Source organism: Mesoplodon densirostris, chromosome 13, assembly GCF_025265405.1.
Source record: "Mesoplodon densirostris isolate mMesDen1 chromosome 13, mMesDen1 primary haplotype, whole genome shotgun sequence".
NCBI classification, from domain to species: Eukaryota; Metazoa; Chordata; class Mammalia; order Artiodactyla; family Ziphiidae; genus Mesoplodon; species Mesoplodon densirostris.
The window spans coordinates 3,607,601-3,624,020 of NC_082673.1; the positions used below are offsets into that span (position 1 = coordinate 3,607,601).

The 16,420-nt window shown below is 44.7% G+C and overlaps 1 protein-coding gene and 1 non-coding gene across 5 annotated transcripts in view; one reads left to right on the forward strand and one right to left on the reverse strand.

The window, feature by feature from the left end:
* ATP6V1H (ATPase H+ transporting V1 subunit H) overlaps window positions 1-16,420 on the reverse strand; it is an 82,496-nt gene that overhangs the window by 60,251 nt on the left and 5,825 nt on the right. For 2 of the 4 annotated variants that reach the window (XM_060116509.1, XM_060116508.1), the window contains exon 2: window positions 297-525. The exons of 1 other annotated variant lie outside the window; for it this stretch is intronic. The gene's annotated coding sequence lies outside the window, so the exon portion shown is untranslated. Of the gene's footprint in view, window positions 1-296; window positions 526-4,943; window positions 5,128-16,420 lie in introns of all 4 variants that reach the window. One more of the 4 variants, XM_060116510.1, reaches the window with a different exon arrangement.
* On the forward strand, window positions 13,056-13,140 carry TRNAR-CCU (transfer RNA arginine (anticodon CCU)). Its single transcript has one exon. It is a non-coding gene; the product is annotated as a tRNA-Arg (tRNA).

Sequence of the window (16,420 nt, forward strand, 5' to 3'; positions counted from 1 at the left end):
AGGCCCCAAAGGGTACCTATGAAGACAGCGGAGCTTTGTGTGGCAAAAAGGATCGAAGAAAGAAGAGAGGAAGAAATACCTTAGTGAGAAAGGGATTATGCTTCTAGTATCCAGCACCTTCACATTAACGTATTCAGGAGACAAAGTTGTTCCGTCCTGCCTCCAGTTGTGAAAGGGTCAGTTCACTGAGAAGGACAAAGATGGTTCCTATCTTTCCGGAGACCCTCGGTAAAGAGTTCTGTACTAATTTGCTGAACATCTGAGAGGCTCACAAACCTGCTTAGGGAAAGGCTCACCTGGAAGTCTGTCGTGGTTACATCTTCCGTCCTTGGCGTGTACCGGTTAGCCGGGAATCCTTGGGTTCCTACTGCAGGTGTTTCCAGGTGAACAAAGGAAGGAGGGCTCACCGGGCTCCAGACTCAGGGGCTTCTGGGAAAATGTAATTCTTCCCGCCCGTGGGCATATCGTGTAAAACCTAGTGTCAGCGTCTTCATTCTCCACAAGATTTTTCTACTCTGAAAATAACTATACAAAAAAGATCCACATCAGTCCTCTTCTTCAAAGTTTTAGATGAAAACTTTTAAATACAAGTTTTGATCATGTTTATCAACTTTTTTAACATTTAAATAATTGTCTTTCAGGGTTTTACATTAAATATTGGGTTTTTGCCACTGGATTATATTTTTAGAGGCAAACATCTCCACCAGCGCCACCAAATAATTTGGTTGAGCAAAGGTAGACTATTTTTATGGGTTTCTTTGCTCATCTGAAGTTTTTCTGAATGAGAATGGGTTAGAGGATATATAGCATTAGGTAGTTTTCTAACGTAGCTTGAGTTTGAAACTTAGCTTTTGTTCTTTCTCTTTTTTAAAATAAATATATTTATTTTTGGCTGTGTTGGGTCTTCGTTGCTGCGCGCGGGCTTTCTCCAGTTGCAACGAGCAGGGGTTACTCTTCGTTGCGGTGCGTGGGCTTCTCATTGCGGTGGCTTCTCCTGTTGTGGAGCACGGGCTCAGTAGTTGTGGTTCGTGGACTCAGTAGTTGTGGCTTGCAGGCTCTAGAGCGCAGGCTCAGTAGTTGTGGCGCACGGGCTTAGTTGCTCCATGGCATGTGCGATCTTCCCGGACCAGGGCTCGAACCCGTGTCCCCTGCATCGACAGGCAGATTCTTAACCACTGCACCACCAGGGAAGCCCTTAGCTTTTGTTCTTGAGACTGTAAACCTAGAGTTTCTGGACACACAAACGAATGGCAGTATTTCTTTTTTTTTTTTTTTTTTTGCGGTATGCGGGCCTCTCACTGTTGTGGCCTCCCCCGTTGCGGAGCACAGGCTCCGGACGCGCAGGCTCCGGACGCGCAGGCTCAGCGGCCATGGCTCACGGGCCCAGCCGCTCCGCGGCATATGGGATCCTCCCAGACCGGGGCACGAACCCGTATCCCCTGCATCGGCAGGCGGACTCTCAACCACTTGCGCCACCAGGGAGGCCCGAATGGCAGTATTTCTAAAAGTGACGGCTCTGAAGTGCTTCGTGTATGTTACCAGTCACACCAGGCTCAGGGCACATGGTAAGAAGCCACTTGTTCTTTGGTGTCTCCGGATTCTCACACACGGCTTGATTTCCAGGGTGTGTGACAAGAGCCACACAGGGCTTCTCTGCAGCCCAACCAGCATCGCTGCCTGGAGGTTCAGCCTAAGGAGCCAGGTGCTTTCTGCTGCCACTGGTAGCTTTGCTGTCGGCTGACACTGACTGAACCACCATGGCATACTCACGTAGGACACAGAAGACATGTCTTAATAACTCGTGCCCGTGTTATATTCATTATAATATTCAAGCAGATGTTGCATTTCTGAAATGAGTGAGACATCACCAAAAACTGTAGAAAAGGAAGCTTTGCATGGAGATAAGACATTCTGTTATCAATTTTGAAAAGGAGGGAGACTTTTAATAGCAGATTGGACACCACAAAAATTAAAATTATCGAAGTAGGAAATATCAAAATAAAGAAATGTTTGAAAAAGTCTATCAGAACACAGAGAAGAAAGATAAATTAAAATTATGAGGGAGGAGAGGAAATAAGGGATACAGAGGACAGATCTTCGAAATTCACCCTAGGGATAGATAAGAGGAACAGATTAAAAGGGGATCTGAGCAGTGAAATAGCAATAATCAATTTTTTAAAAAAACACAATTTTATATTCCTGATATAAGTAAAGATTTCATATAATAATTTGAGAATACATATTGTATTCCATCAGACAATAGAAACTAAATCTAGTAATATCTTCATAGAATGTTCAAATTTCAAAAATTAAGACACCATTTCTATAAATATCCAAAAGGGGGAAAATGAGATTACCTACAAGGAAACAAACAAAAAAAAACTTTACCTTATAGTTCTCTGAAGCACTAAATAACTGAAAACAATAGACTTATAACTAGAGAGCTTTCAAAAAAAAAAAGAAAAAAACTGTGTCTCAAGACTTATTCATAGCCAGGTGTCATTCATGCCTTAGCACAAGAGAAAGATATTTTAAGATATGCCAGGATGTGGATGACACATGACACAACTGCACTTCCTGTATAATCACATGAAAATTCTTGTCAGAGCCACAAAAGATAGGGCAAAATGAGAACCCACGAATGAGAGAGTCACGGTTCACAGGGGTTGGTGGTAACTATTGAAACAGTTAATCAGATGGAACTAATAGAGGTAAAAGTGACTGTAAGGTGTGACCATTCTTTAGAAGTCTGGTTGTATCATAAAAAGCGAGCGGAAAAGAGTGAGGGAAGAGGCTGACCTCGCCAGATTAACTGGCAGAGCAAGGGAGGGAGGAGACATCGGGCCTCAGTCCTCGCGTCTGGTGGAAGAAAGCTGGAAGGATTCTGCCTGGACAGCATCTCTAAAACGGAGGGAGGGGCGCCTTTGAGGGGGTGGAGCCAGATGCCGGCCAAGGGAAAGGCAGTGATGTCCCCTTGACCGTCTAAAGACTGTCCAGCTCAAATGGGACTGCAGTTATGCTTTTTAAAAAGTCCCAAGAGGCACGCGGAAGTGTTTGCAGAGCAAATGACTGTGACTTTCCACTTGCTTTAAAATAATCCAGGAGGAGAGGAAGGCAGGGCAGAGAGGAGGCGAAGCAAAACTGGCAATGTGCTGATAACTTTTGAAACGGTGATGGATATGAGGGTTTGTTAGTATGTTTGCTCAGTTTATTATTTTTTTTAATTTTGAAAATTAACATAATAAAAACATTTTTGTTAAAAATCACAAAGACTAGAGCTTAGAATTTACCCTTTAAAATTAAATAACAAATTAAATAAATACAGCTTTCCTTATTCTATTTATATACCACAGTGGGAGCAGCTAGTACATGCATTAGGCTTTCACTGGATAGCAAGACTGAACTTAACCTTTCAGAAAAAATTTTAAATGGCAAAAGATCCTGCCTGGAAGTCTAAAAAGCATACTGTAAAAAATCCTTGTTGGCCTCGGCGTGCTGTTTAGACTTTTATTCATAAATTTTATCGCTCTCAGATTTTAAATTTATGGTTAGGAAGAAATATATCGAAGTCTTATTTCCATTGTGCAATAAAGATCTCATAATATCATGTTGTTGGCTTTCCTGCCAAAATCAAGCCAGCCTTCACCAAACTATAAAACCACTGCAAACATGTTAGAATATTTAAAGTTTTGCCTTCTTGCAGGGTAAAGATGTAGATGAAATTTACTGGGAATCTTAGATAGTAATCTTGTGTTATAGGTTCAATACTAACCGTTTATTTCCATTCCGTGCATAAAGCAATTCAGATTAGGCTTGTATCATTTGAGAGCTTATTTTAGAAACCTCTGCAAAAATGGTTTTATAGTTACTGCGTTTTAAATGACTGAAATAAGTAGTTTTAAAATGAAGCAACTATGTTAAAAGATAATAGTTTAAACTATGCAGTGACAATGGGCATATATTCAAATATTCAAGAGTAAAACCCAAATTGCAGACTACGTAAGCAATTTAATTTGAGGTCAATGATGTAACCAAATATGTTTTTCCATAAGAATCTATTTTGCTGATGTGATTTTGCATTCTCAGCACTAAAAATTATAAGGATTCATTTTCAAGTGAGAGACCATTCTAAGCACTGTTATTCAAAAACAGACTGAGAATGAATGTAATATCATAAGCAGAGTCTCAACACATTTTTGTAGCTTCCTGTTCAAACTGCACCTGACTAGAAGAGAAAAGTAAACAGCAGGGAGGCAGGAGCCTAGCAGCTCAGAAACCTGACCCCAGGGGTCTGTGGAAGGTGCTGGAAAAGGCTCAGACCAATTCGGCTGTCGCTGCCTCTCCACGTCCTCCCTGCCAGTGCCCAGGAGAGAGAGTCCAACCCAGGGGGGTCTGGTGCCTACGCCTGGGTCAACAGCCCTGGCCATTCCGTCGGCTGTGAGACAGGCTTAAATAGCTGTCCAGCACGAGTTTTGAGTTTGCAACTTAGAAGCAGCATGTGGACCTCCGAAGGCAACCACGCACTCAAAGGAGAGAGCCCGATTTCGATGTTTGAGTTCGGGCATCCTGACATCTATCGCTCAAGAGCTTCATGATCCCATCTCAGAGATAAATCCAACCTTCTCCTGTTTATCCCTATTTAGCAAAGATCTGCGGATAGGCCCTCCACAGCTGCAGTATAGTCCCCATACATCCCCTGCCCGAGAGGACATGGGTGGACGCTGAAGTTTTCGTGTGACCCTCTCTGCTCTCTTGACTCAGACCAGATGGATCCAGTGTGGGTCACCTGATAACTCAGACACATGGGGACATGACTATTTTTACCTATAAGTTATCAGGAGGGGTTGTTTGAGGTTATGTAAAAAATCGTTGAGCAAAATATGGCCAAATGGAATGAATAAAACGTGGCTAGAAAGAAGTGATCAAAAGCACGTGATATTTACCAATTCCGCTCCACGTTTCCCAGTTCTGTAGTAAATCTGCTCTCTCTGCTTCTGCAACTTAGATTTAATCCTGTTTATTTGAGACTCTGATCTGCGACCCTTTGCCCAGAAGGTCACATGTTCTGAAGGATGTATTTTTTGAAGTTTTCAGTGGAAGAGAGCGCGTTGTTCCGTCAGCACCATCCTAGGAGGACATGTACTTAATTATATGGACACTTCTGCTGCAGAACAAGTTTGCTGGATTGACAAATAAGCGTATGATCAGCAAACAAGAGCCAGGTCCTATCACTGCCTTTTCTGTTTTTGTCTTTTCCTAAAAACAGCTGTCAAGTGACTGTTTTTAAGAACTCACTAGTGTCAGCAAAATCTGTAGGGCTCCTCTTTCCCAGAGTTTCTGTCTCAGAGAAGAAAGCCAGGCATGTCTGTCATCTGTTGGCCCCTGGGGGAGCCCAGGCTTTGGGGGCAGGTCATCGCCCCATGTATATTCTGACAACATTGAGAGAGGCAAGTTATGAGGGAAGGAAGCAAAGAAGGTCTCCCCAGCACCACAGCCATCACCCTGGGTCCAACAGGGCGATGAGAAGTTCTCCTCTCTCTGCGCCCACCCACACCTTCCCCAGTATCCCCAGGCGTACCCTGGGCATCTCAGCCTCTCATTCTGGCCTGGTTTCTCCCATTAGGAAACAAAGGAAGCTCACGTTCATTTGGCGCTTAGATGTGAATGAACGAATGTATCGCTCCTGCTCACAAAATCTGCAGGGAATGCTAGTATTAGATCCCCGAGCATGAACTCTTCCAAGAGTGTAATGGGGGCGAATAAACTCTGACCCGGTGTTTGGCGGCCTCTGGTCCCTCCCCAGAAGCCATGCTGTGGCCTGGTCCCACCCCAGCCCCATCTGGCCGGTCTTCTACCGCGGCCAGTGTCCTCCCTTCACCCCAGAACCTCCTTTGTCCGACGCAGTCTCGGCCAAAGGCCAGATAACTCTGCTTGGCTCATCCATCAGAAATGGGCTGTTTTTTACAGCCATGAAATCACAAGGGGGAGAGAAAAAAAAAAAAAAAAGAATGCCTTTGGAGTGTAGGAAATCGGGGAAGTGGAAGGCTGACTACATTTTCAAATTCCTCCTCGCTGAGTCAAGATTTAGTGCCCAGCAGCTTTCTTGTCACACAAGCCTCCATCTCAGGCGCAGATGCAGGCACCATGCTGAGGATCCCAAGAGCAAGACAGTGCTCCCTTGTTTTTTAAAAGACTGGAGGGAATGAGGGACGGTAAATGGTGACATCTGGTGGAAATGCAAGCACTGCAGGATTTCAAACTAGTAAAACTTGAGCCTGGGTTGTAACTAATCAAAGTCTGATGACTCAAAGATGTCCTTTATCCCAACTACAGGAGTTCAGTTACGCGCATCCTTCCGGCCTGCCCAGGTCTAAACCGCCACCAGGCAGTGTGATGACACAAAGCAATCTCTTTGGAATGGCAAGCAGGGTCTTTGAATTCAGGTCCAAGTTAGGTTTAATTCTCTGAGTCTTGGTTTTATCATCTATGAAATCACAACAGTTATACCTGTCACATATAACTTCATTTGGTTGTTTTTTTTATCAGATACTTTGAATATTAAAAAACAACGTGCGTCCAATGACCCAGGCTTCCCTGGGGAACCCCCAGGGTCCACATGCTTGATCTGTAGCCCGTTTCTCCCAGCACAGTTATTAACCTAGTTATTCCCCTCTACTGGTGGGGCCCCACCCCTGCTGGGCACGTGGTAAGAGCCTAGTCAATACTGATTGGCTGATTGATTAGTAGATAGAAATGCATTATTGCCCTGCTTCCTTCCCACCACGTGGGTGAGACCCTAATCAGAGATACAAAGTTTTCTCTTGACCTCTTTAACCTGAGGTCACTGTTAAAATCTTTCTTCAGCCAAATGTCTTATGTCCCAAAGGAAATTAATGACAGTTATGAATCCTGAATGGCCCCAAAATGTGTCATTTCAAGTCGGTGCCAGCCTCCAGCTTCCTCAAGGAAAACACTCCTTTTAAAATGCCGGGCAGGGCTTCCCTGGTGGCGCAGTGGTTAAGAATCCACCTGCCAATGCAGGGGACATGGGTTCAAGCCCTGGTCGGGGAAGATCCCACATGCTGCGGAGCAACTAAGCCCGTGCACCACAACTACTGAGCCTGTGCTCTAGAGTCTGCAAGTCACAACTACTGAGCCCGTGCGCCACAACTACTGAGCCTGCGCTCTAGAGCCCACGAGCCACAACTACTGAGCCTGTGCTCTAGAGCCCACGAGCCACAACTGCGAGCCCACGGGCCACAACTACTGAAGCCCGCGCGCCTAGAGCCCGTGCTCCGCAACAAGAGAAGCCACCGCAGTGAGACACTCGTGAAGCGCAAGGAAGAGCAGCCCCCGCTCGCCGCAACTAGAGAAAGCCCGCATGCAGCAATGAAGACTCAACGCAGCCAAAAATTAAAAATAATAATAATAATAAAATAATAATAAAATGCCAGGCAAAGCCATCCAATTCAGCCAAGTCCAGCTTGGAGAAATCAGGGTCCTCTGACACGTTCTCGGGCAGCTCGGTGAGGCTCCACAGAGCCCACGCAGCCCTCCCGGCCTGTCACAGGCTGTCTGCTTTGGCCAGAACAATGGCTCCCCTTGTTCTCGCCATCCTGTTTGTTGATTTTTGTGCTCCTCCAATGTGACACTGGTGGATCCGGCCCAACGATGGGGACAAATGGAGTGCAGGTGTCCCCTTGGGCGTCAGGCCTTCTGGGAACACCCATTTTAATCAACTCATACCGTCGAGGCATGTGTACGGAATTGGGGCAGATTCTGTCCCACCGTTTCTTGTCTTTTGCAATTTAACAAGACATGAGACACAACGTCTAGAAGTTAAAAACCATGACTTTAAAAAAATCTTTTTATTACAGAAAATGTCAAATATACAGAAAAGCAGAGAAAAACAGGATGATAAAACCCTAGGTACCCCTTACACAGCCTCCACAATCATCAAATCCAGGTCATGTCACTTCTGAGTTCATTCATTTAACAAATACTGACTGAATACACATTATGTCCCAGGACTGCTTTAGGCTTTTCAGGCATGGGTCTGAATAAGGCACAGTCCTGACACACACTGGGCTTGGAGCCACACAGGGAAACGGACTGTCACCGTCACCACCGAGGGCAGGAAGTGCTGTGGTCAGAGAAAGGAGACGGGCAGCTGACCCAGTCTTGGTGAGATCCCCAGGGAAACGGCATCTAAGCTGAGCCTTGAAGGCTAAGTGGGAGATCACCCAGGAAGAGAAGAGGAGGCCCAGACTGGGAAAGGGGTGTGATGCCGGCAGAGGGAATGGTTTATACAGAGAGCAGGAATGCAAAGGAACAAGGGGATTTTAGGAACCGAAGGATGCTTAATGTGATTGGAGCCTGGAGTACAAAGGAACAGTGAGAAAGTTGGGTGAGTGAACGGAGTATCAGCAAATCACGAAAGGTCTTTTATGCCACATTAAGTCCTGTAGAGACATGAGGGGCCACAGAATGGTTAGAGGGAGGGAAGTAACACGATCACGTCTGCCTCTTAGAAAGGTCACCCATTCTGCAGGGTGGGGAACGGATTAGAGTAGACAGAGGCGCAGTGTAGACGCCAAGGCGGGACCTGTGGAGGAGTCGGCTGCAATTTAATAAAGGAGCCAGCCAGTCCAGCGGGGACGCTGAAGTGCACGCTTGGGGCACTCTAGAGCTTTCTCTGTGGATTCTGCTCTGTGTCTCCACTTCAAGGCAGGGCCAAGGTTTGGGTTTGGGGCTGGTGTACATGTGCTTAGGATTCAAACGACAGCGGTGTTAGCAGCTTTCACATACATGTACACAACTGAAGAAAGAGAAGACTGAGTATCGCAGACGCCTCTGTCCCTGCACTTGTCAACCTTATACTTGCCTCCACGGGCTCTTAGGATTTTAACAAAAGGGTTTTTCATTTCTCAAAGTTACTGACATCAAGCCTTGAAAAGCCTTGGGATGAAACATCATAATCTGAATCCTATCATAATCTGTTCCTTTATCTTCTTAAGAGAAACTTTTTCACTGCAGTGAAAAAGAAATCCGTGGTTTAAAATTATGTTAGACTAAGACGGTCAATCATTTTGGAAAGCTCTGCTGCACTAAGATTGCAAGCTTTCTTGCAAAAAATAGATAATTAAACAGAGACTTTGGACATTACACTGAGTTTCAACTGTACTGCCTTTCAGCTTAGAATAACAATATTATGGACTCCACAGATTTAATTTACCAAAGGTGTCTGGCGTTATGAGACGGATTCTCCTAACGCCTTCACTTGGGTGTGTATCCCTTACTATCTAAAATGTCAGGGGCTTCTCTATTAGTGCCTAAAATACTATTTCTTAAGTTTAGGTAAATCAGACTATTAATTTAGTAAGGAAATGGAGAACTAACAGGCACGTGGTTAACTGACCTAGCACCTGTACAGTTGAACTTAGCAATTCAATCTCCTCTGCAGGTTTGGAAGCGTAACTAGTCCTGGAATTCTCATTACTCCCTGAGTGTGAGAACAAAGGTAAATGGGAATTTTGGTCTAAGAGAATCACTGTGGTCCAAGGTACTTAATTACAACTGGAAACTACCAGAGGCACGTGGGGAATATGAGTGAACAGTACCACTGTCGTTGATTGCTGCCATCGGCGTCAATAAATAATGCCCCTGTGTCCTGGGTGTGGAGTCACAAAGCATCGCAGCCAGGAGTTACAGGCTGGTGGCCCAGCTCTGCCTTTTACTTGTCCTAGCAAACATCATCTAACCTCACTGGTCTGCAGTTTCCTCATGAAACAGCCGGGGGAGGGGGGCGGGGAGATGGGGGCAGGGGGCAGTGATTGGTCAAGTAACATATAGGAGAATATTTTGTAACTGTTCATATATCAGGGTAAAAAATGTCACTTTTTTTTTTTTTTTTTTTTTTTTTTTTTGCCGTACGCAGGCCTCTCACTGCTGTGGCCTCTCCCGTTGCAGAGCACAGGCTCCGGATGCGCAGGCTCAGCGGCCATGGCTCACGGGCCCAGCCGCTCCGCGGCATATGGGATCCTCCCAGACCGGGGCACGAACCCGTGTCCCCTGCATCGGCAGGCGGACTCTCAACCACTGCGCCACCAGGGAGGCCCTGTCACTTATTTTTATGATAAAAATAAGTATGTAAAATATAGTGGGGATTTTGTTAGGGGACTGCCTACTATTTCCTAGGAATAGCTTGTTTGGTAAATATGTATATATATATATATATATATATATATATATATATATATATATATATATATATATATATAAGTTTTTGAATTGTAATCATCCATGATTTTAAAAGACTATACTAGTTTATACAGAGGTAATTTTTATAGAGCTGGAGATCCCAGAAAAACATCACTAAAGCTTCAAATATGAGTTTTGAATTTTTCTCTTTAATTTTCTGATATTTTATGTAATAAGAATTCCCCTCCTGATCTCTGGAGATACAGAATATTTCAGAAGACAGAGCACAGGCTTTAGCTTAGTTTACTTTTATTTTCCTTTCTTCTCTTTTTCAGCCTCTTAAAGGAACTAACAAATACGAAAAATGGGGGAGGAAAATTTTGAAGTCTTAGGACTTTGGTACATGGATCTTTTTTTTTTTTTTTTTTTTTTTTGCGGTACGCGGGCCTCTCACTGCTGTGGCCTCTCCCATTGCGGAGCACAGGCTCCGGACGCGCAGGCTCAGTGGCCATGGCTCACGAGCCCAGCCACTCAGCGGCATGTGGGATCCTCCCGGACCAGGGCACGAACCCGTGCTCCCTGCATCGGCAGGTGGACTCTCAACCACTGCGCCACCAGGGAAGCCCCATGGATCTTTTTTATTCTTACTATTTAAAAATGTTTTCGTTAATTTATGTTTTTAATTAAAGTATTCGAAATGAGAATCGTGCAACCCCACAGCTGTGAACGGATGTGATTGCTGTGGTCACCCCACAAAGGCAGGATGGACCCCCTGCCCGGCACCTGCCCAAGATGTGGTTCTGGTGTCCAGACCAGTGAGGTCACACGCACACCAGAGAGCATAGAAAGGTTTATTACTCACACGATGCAGCCTCTGAGGAGGGCAGGATGGAAGCAGGTCCAGAAACGGCTTGAGAGAGAAGAGAAAGGGGATCTGCTTGGGGTTTCCATGGCCGGGCCGGGCCGAGGGTTCTCCTTGGCAAGGGCCAGGGCTTACCTGGTTGGACCTTCCCACGGGAGCCAAGGGAGAGGGCACCTGGTGTCCCGTATCAGCCGCCCAGATGTGGGACAGAACGGGGACAGTGGTGGGACCTGGAAGCTGTCGGCAGTCGGGCATTAAAAATGAAGTCAAACTCTTTATTACCCACTCTCTGTTACAATAATACAGAGCCCAGAAGTGCATACAACACAGTAAGTCTCCATCTGGCCAGTCAGCAACCTCCATTCCCCATAAAGGCAAACGCTCACCACTCTCACCAGCTTCTACATATCCTGCAGAGATGGTCTTATGTATATAAAAACATGTAAACACACACACACACACACACACACACACACACGTCATTCCTTTTACTAAAGACCAAAGGATGGAAACCAGATAGCCCAGGGTTTGCTTAAATTCCTTCACACTTGTTCTGTTGTCTTCTAGATAAGAGTCTTTGGCGAGGCCATTTCACCTTTCTGAGTCTCAGTGCAGCCTTCTGTTACACGGAGATGAGACATACCTGCTTGCCGGACTGTGACAAGGAATAAACGACGTGTCACACGACCGATGTCTGGAACAGGGCACACGACGTCCCTTTTACCTCGCTTTCCATCTGCTTCGCCGGCGGCTCTTTTTCAGCCTCTTTTGCAAATCCCTCTCCCGTTATTGGCTCTGACATATTGGAAATTCCCTAGGCTTTCATCCTGGGCCTTTTTCTCACTCAACTTGTTCTCCCTGGCTAATCTTGGCTGTGTTGACAGCTTTGAGACAGCTTGCGGGTGATGATTCAGCTCTCTCTCCTGCAGTCCACACATGAACATACAGATGTTTACTCACCATCTAGCTTGAAATGTCTCAGCACGTCAACATTAGCAACCTGTCTTTACCGTTCCCCAAACTTTTTCATGATGGTGAAAGGGTACCATGATCTGCCTGGTTTTGAACTAGAAATTTAGAGGCATCACCCTTGACCTTAATCTTACCCTCATTTCATACCGCTAATCAGTCTTCAAGTTTTGTCCACACTATTCAGGATTACCTCTTGATCCATTTATTTAGTTGTATCTCCATCCCTTTTAACACTTCCCTGGATAAACTTACTATCATCTCCCAAAAATGGATCACAGCAGCCTCTTCTCTGGTCTCCTCTTTCCAGTCATGCCTGCTTCTAAGTGACACCAGAAGTCAGAAATCTTCCTAAAACACAAACCTGACTGTGTTAACCCCGATTCAACTCTGTCCGTGCTCCCCACTTCCATCTGGACGTGTCAAACTCCTTAAGCGGACTCAATCTTGCTCTATCTTTTCATCTCTTTCTAGGGATCTTACCCAATTCCAATAGCTTTCAATATCATTTTATGCTAATGATTCCTAAATTTACGTCTCCAGGATTCCCACCTCTAGCCCGAGCTTCAGGCTCTTTCACAACAGCCTTGGGAACGTCTCCATTTGAGTGACTCATAGGCATCCAAAACATGTGTTTACCTGGATTCTTGATTTCCCACCCCTCCTTCCTCATTTCAGCAAGTCACCCAACTGCTCAAGGCAGAAAACCTAGGAATTTTCCTTGAGTCCCTTTTTCTCAGCCTGTACATTGAATCCACCTGATGTCCCGTTAATTCTCTCTAAAATGTCTCCCGTATCTGTCCACTTCTCTCTATTCTATTCCCATTACCTGCCCAAGTCATCCTCTCTCACCTGCACCAGTGTAAAGCCTCCTGTTTCACTGTTCCCATGCTTGTCCTCTTCCAATTCACTCTTACGCAAAGCAGTCAAAGGAGTCTTTAAAATATATAAATCACATGATGTCACTCTCTTGCTTAAAACCTTTCAGTGATTATCTTTGCTTTTAAAATAAAATCCAGGGACTTCCCTGGCAGTCTAGTGGTTAGGACTCTGCACTCCTAATGCAGGGGGCATGGGTTTGACCCCAGGTTCAATCCCTGGTTGGGGAACTAAGATTCCGCATGTCACATGGCGTGGCCAAAAAAAAAATAAAGAAAAAATAAAATAAAATAAATAAAATCCAAAATCCTTACTATGACTTGCTTGCCCCATTGTCTACCTAGACTCTTACACCCCCTCATTCTGTACATACAACAGAAGGTCATTTTCTTCCCCACTCACCTTGAATCCAGAGCCTCTAAGACATTGCCTGGAACTTAAGAATATAATAAGCAGGTAATTAATGTTTGTTGAAAGAATGAATAAATGAGTGGCTTACAAGACGCTTCTTGGTCTAATCCCTGCGTCTGCTATTCCTTTTCTACTTTCCCAAACCACAACCTAGCCTTCACTAAATGCTAGGAATACAATGAGAGTTGGCAATGTCTATCTGGCAGCAGAAATCAAAATGAGAGAACCCCAAGAGGTGGGCGACAACTCTACGGCAGAACCGCGATTGATTAACTCAGCTGCCCGCACCCTCACCCCTGGTGGGCTTTCTCAGGCTCCTCTCTGCTCACATCTTGAAAAGTTTTGAGTGTTTTTTCAATTGTGCTAAAATATAAATAACGTAAAATTTACCATTTTAACCATTTTAAAGCGTATAGTGCAGAAGCATTAAATACATTCACAAGGTTGTGGAACCGTTATTACGATCTATTTCCAGAGGTTTTCATCAACCCAAACACTCTGGACCCACTAAACAATAACTCCTCTCCCCCTGGCCCCAAGTAACCACTCTTCTACTTTCTATCTGTATGTCTGCCTATTTTTGGTATCTCCTATCAATGGACTCATTCAGTATTTGTCCTTTTGTGTTCAGCTTCTTTCACTTAGCATAGGGTTTTCAAGGTTCATCCGTGTTGTAACCTGTGTCAGAATTCTATTTCTGGAGATTGGTTCAAGATGGCGGAGTAGAAGGACGTGTGTTCACTCCCTCTTGCAAGAGCACCGGAATCACAACCAACTGCTGGACAATCATCAACAGGAAGACACTGGAACTCCCCAAAAGAGATGCCCCACATCCAAGACAAAGGAGAAGCCGCAAGGAGACGGCAGGAGGGGCGCAATCACAGTAAAATCAAACCCCATAACCGCCGGTGGGTGACTCACAAACCAGAGAACACATACCACAGAAGTCCACCCACTGGAGTGAAGGTTCTGAGCCCCACGTGAGGCTTCCCAACCTGGGGGTCCAGCAACGGGAGCAGGAATTCCCGGAGAATCAGACTTTGAAGGCTAGCGGGATTTGATTGCAGGACTTCGACAGGACTGGGGGGAACAGACACTCCACTCTTGGAGGGCACACACAAAGTAGTGTGCACATGCGGACCCGGGGAAGGAGCAGTGACCCCATAGGAGACTGAACCAGACCTACCTGCTAGTGCTGGAGGGTATCCTGCAGAGGCGGAGGGTGGCTTTGTCTCACCATGGGGACAAGGACACTGGCAGCAGAAGTTCTGGGAAGTACTCCTTGGCGTGAGCCCTCCCAGAGTCCACCATTGGCACCATCAAAGAGCCTGTAGGCGCCAGTGCTGGGTTCCCTCAGGCCAAACAACCAACAGGGAGGGAACACAGCCCCACCCATCAGCAGACAAGCAGATTAAAGTTTTACTCAGCTCTGCCCACCAGGGCAACACCCAGCTCTACCCACCATAAGTCCCTCCCATCAGGAAGCTTGCATAAACCTCTTAGAAGCCTCATCCACCAGAAGGCAGACAGCAGAAGCAAGAACTACAATCCTGCAGCCTGTGGACAAAAACCACATTCAAAGAAAGACAGACAAGATGAAAAGGCAGAGGACTATGCACCAAATGAAGGAACAAAATAAAACCTTTGAAAAACTGCTAAATGAAGTGGAGATAGGCAACCTTCCAGAAAAATAATTCAGAAAAATGATAGTGAAGATGATCTAGGACCTCGGAAAAAGAATTGAGGCAAAGATCGAGAAGATGCAAGAAATGTTTAACAAAGACCTAAAAAAATTAAAGCACAAACACCTAGAAGAATTAAAGAACAAACAAACAGAGATGAACAATACAATAGCTGAAATGAAAAATACATTAGAAGGAATCAATAGCAGAATAACTGAGGCAGAAGAATGGATAAGTGACCTACAGACAACAAATGCTGGAGTGGGTGTGGAGAAAAGGGAACAATCTTGCACTGTTGGTGGGAATGTAAATTGATACAGCCATACTGATGGAGAACAGTATGGAGGTTCCTTAAAAAACTAAAAATAGAATTACCATATGACCCAGCAATCCCACTACTGGGCATATACCCTGAGAAAACCATAATTCAAAAAGACACACGCACCCCAATGTTCATTGCAGCACTATTTACAATAGCCAGGTCATGGAAGCAGCCTAAAGGCCCACTGACAGAGGAATGCATAAAGAAGATGTGGTACATACATACAATGGAATATTACTCAGCCATAAAAAGGAACGAAATTAGGTCATTTGTAGAGACGTGGATGGAACTAGAGACTGTCATACAGAGTGAAGTAAGTCAGAAAGATAAAAACAAATATAGTATATTAATGCATATATGTGGAATCTAGAAAAATGGTACAGATGAACCGGTGTGCAGGGCAGATATAGAGACACAGATGCACAGAACAAACATATGGACGTCAAGGGGGGAAAGCGGGGGTGGGGAGGTTGGGATGAATTGGGAGATTGGGATTGACATATATACATTTATATGTATAAAACAGATAACTAATAAGAAACCTGCTGTATAAAAAAATAAATAAAAATCAAATTTAAAAAAGAATTTCATTTCTTTTCATGGCTGCATATTTGTTTGCTTTTTAATTCATTTGTCCAACAAATATCTATCAAGCACTTCGTTAAGGGCCAAGGACTATTCTAGGCACTATGCATATTGCCAAGAACAAAAGGGAAAAAGTTAACTACTTACATGGTACTAATAAACAAGTGAACATGTAGTATGTCAGATGGTAATAGGTTCTATGGGAAACCAGTATTACAGGGACAGGTGTATAGGAAGAGGATATCCCAGAGGTAGGGTGGGAACATTCATGTCTTGAGAGGGAGTGCAAGGACTTTGGATTTTACTCTGAAAAAAGCGGCCAATAGAAAGTTTGGAGTTCGGGTTAGGGTTAGGGTTACACGGTGACATAAACTTACCTACATTGTAAAGGATATATCTGGTTTCAGTATTGAGACTAGACTATGAGGGAAAATGAGGCAAAAGGGAAGTAAAAATACCACTAGGGGCTATTCCAATAGTCCAGGTGAAAGATGATAAGACCTGTAGCAG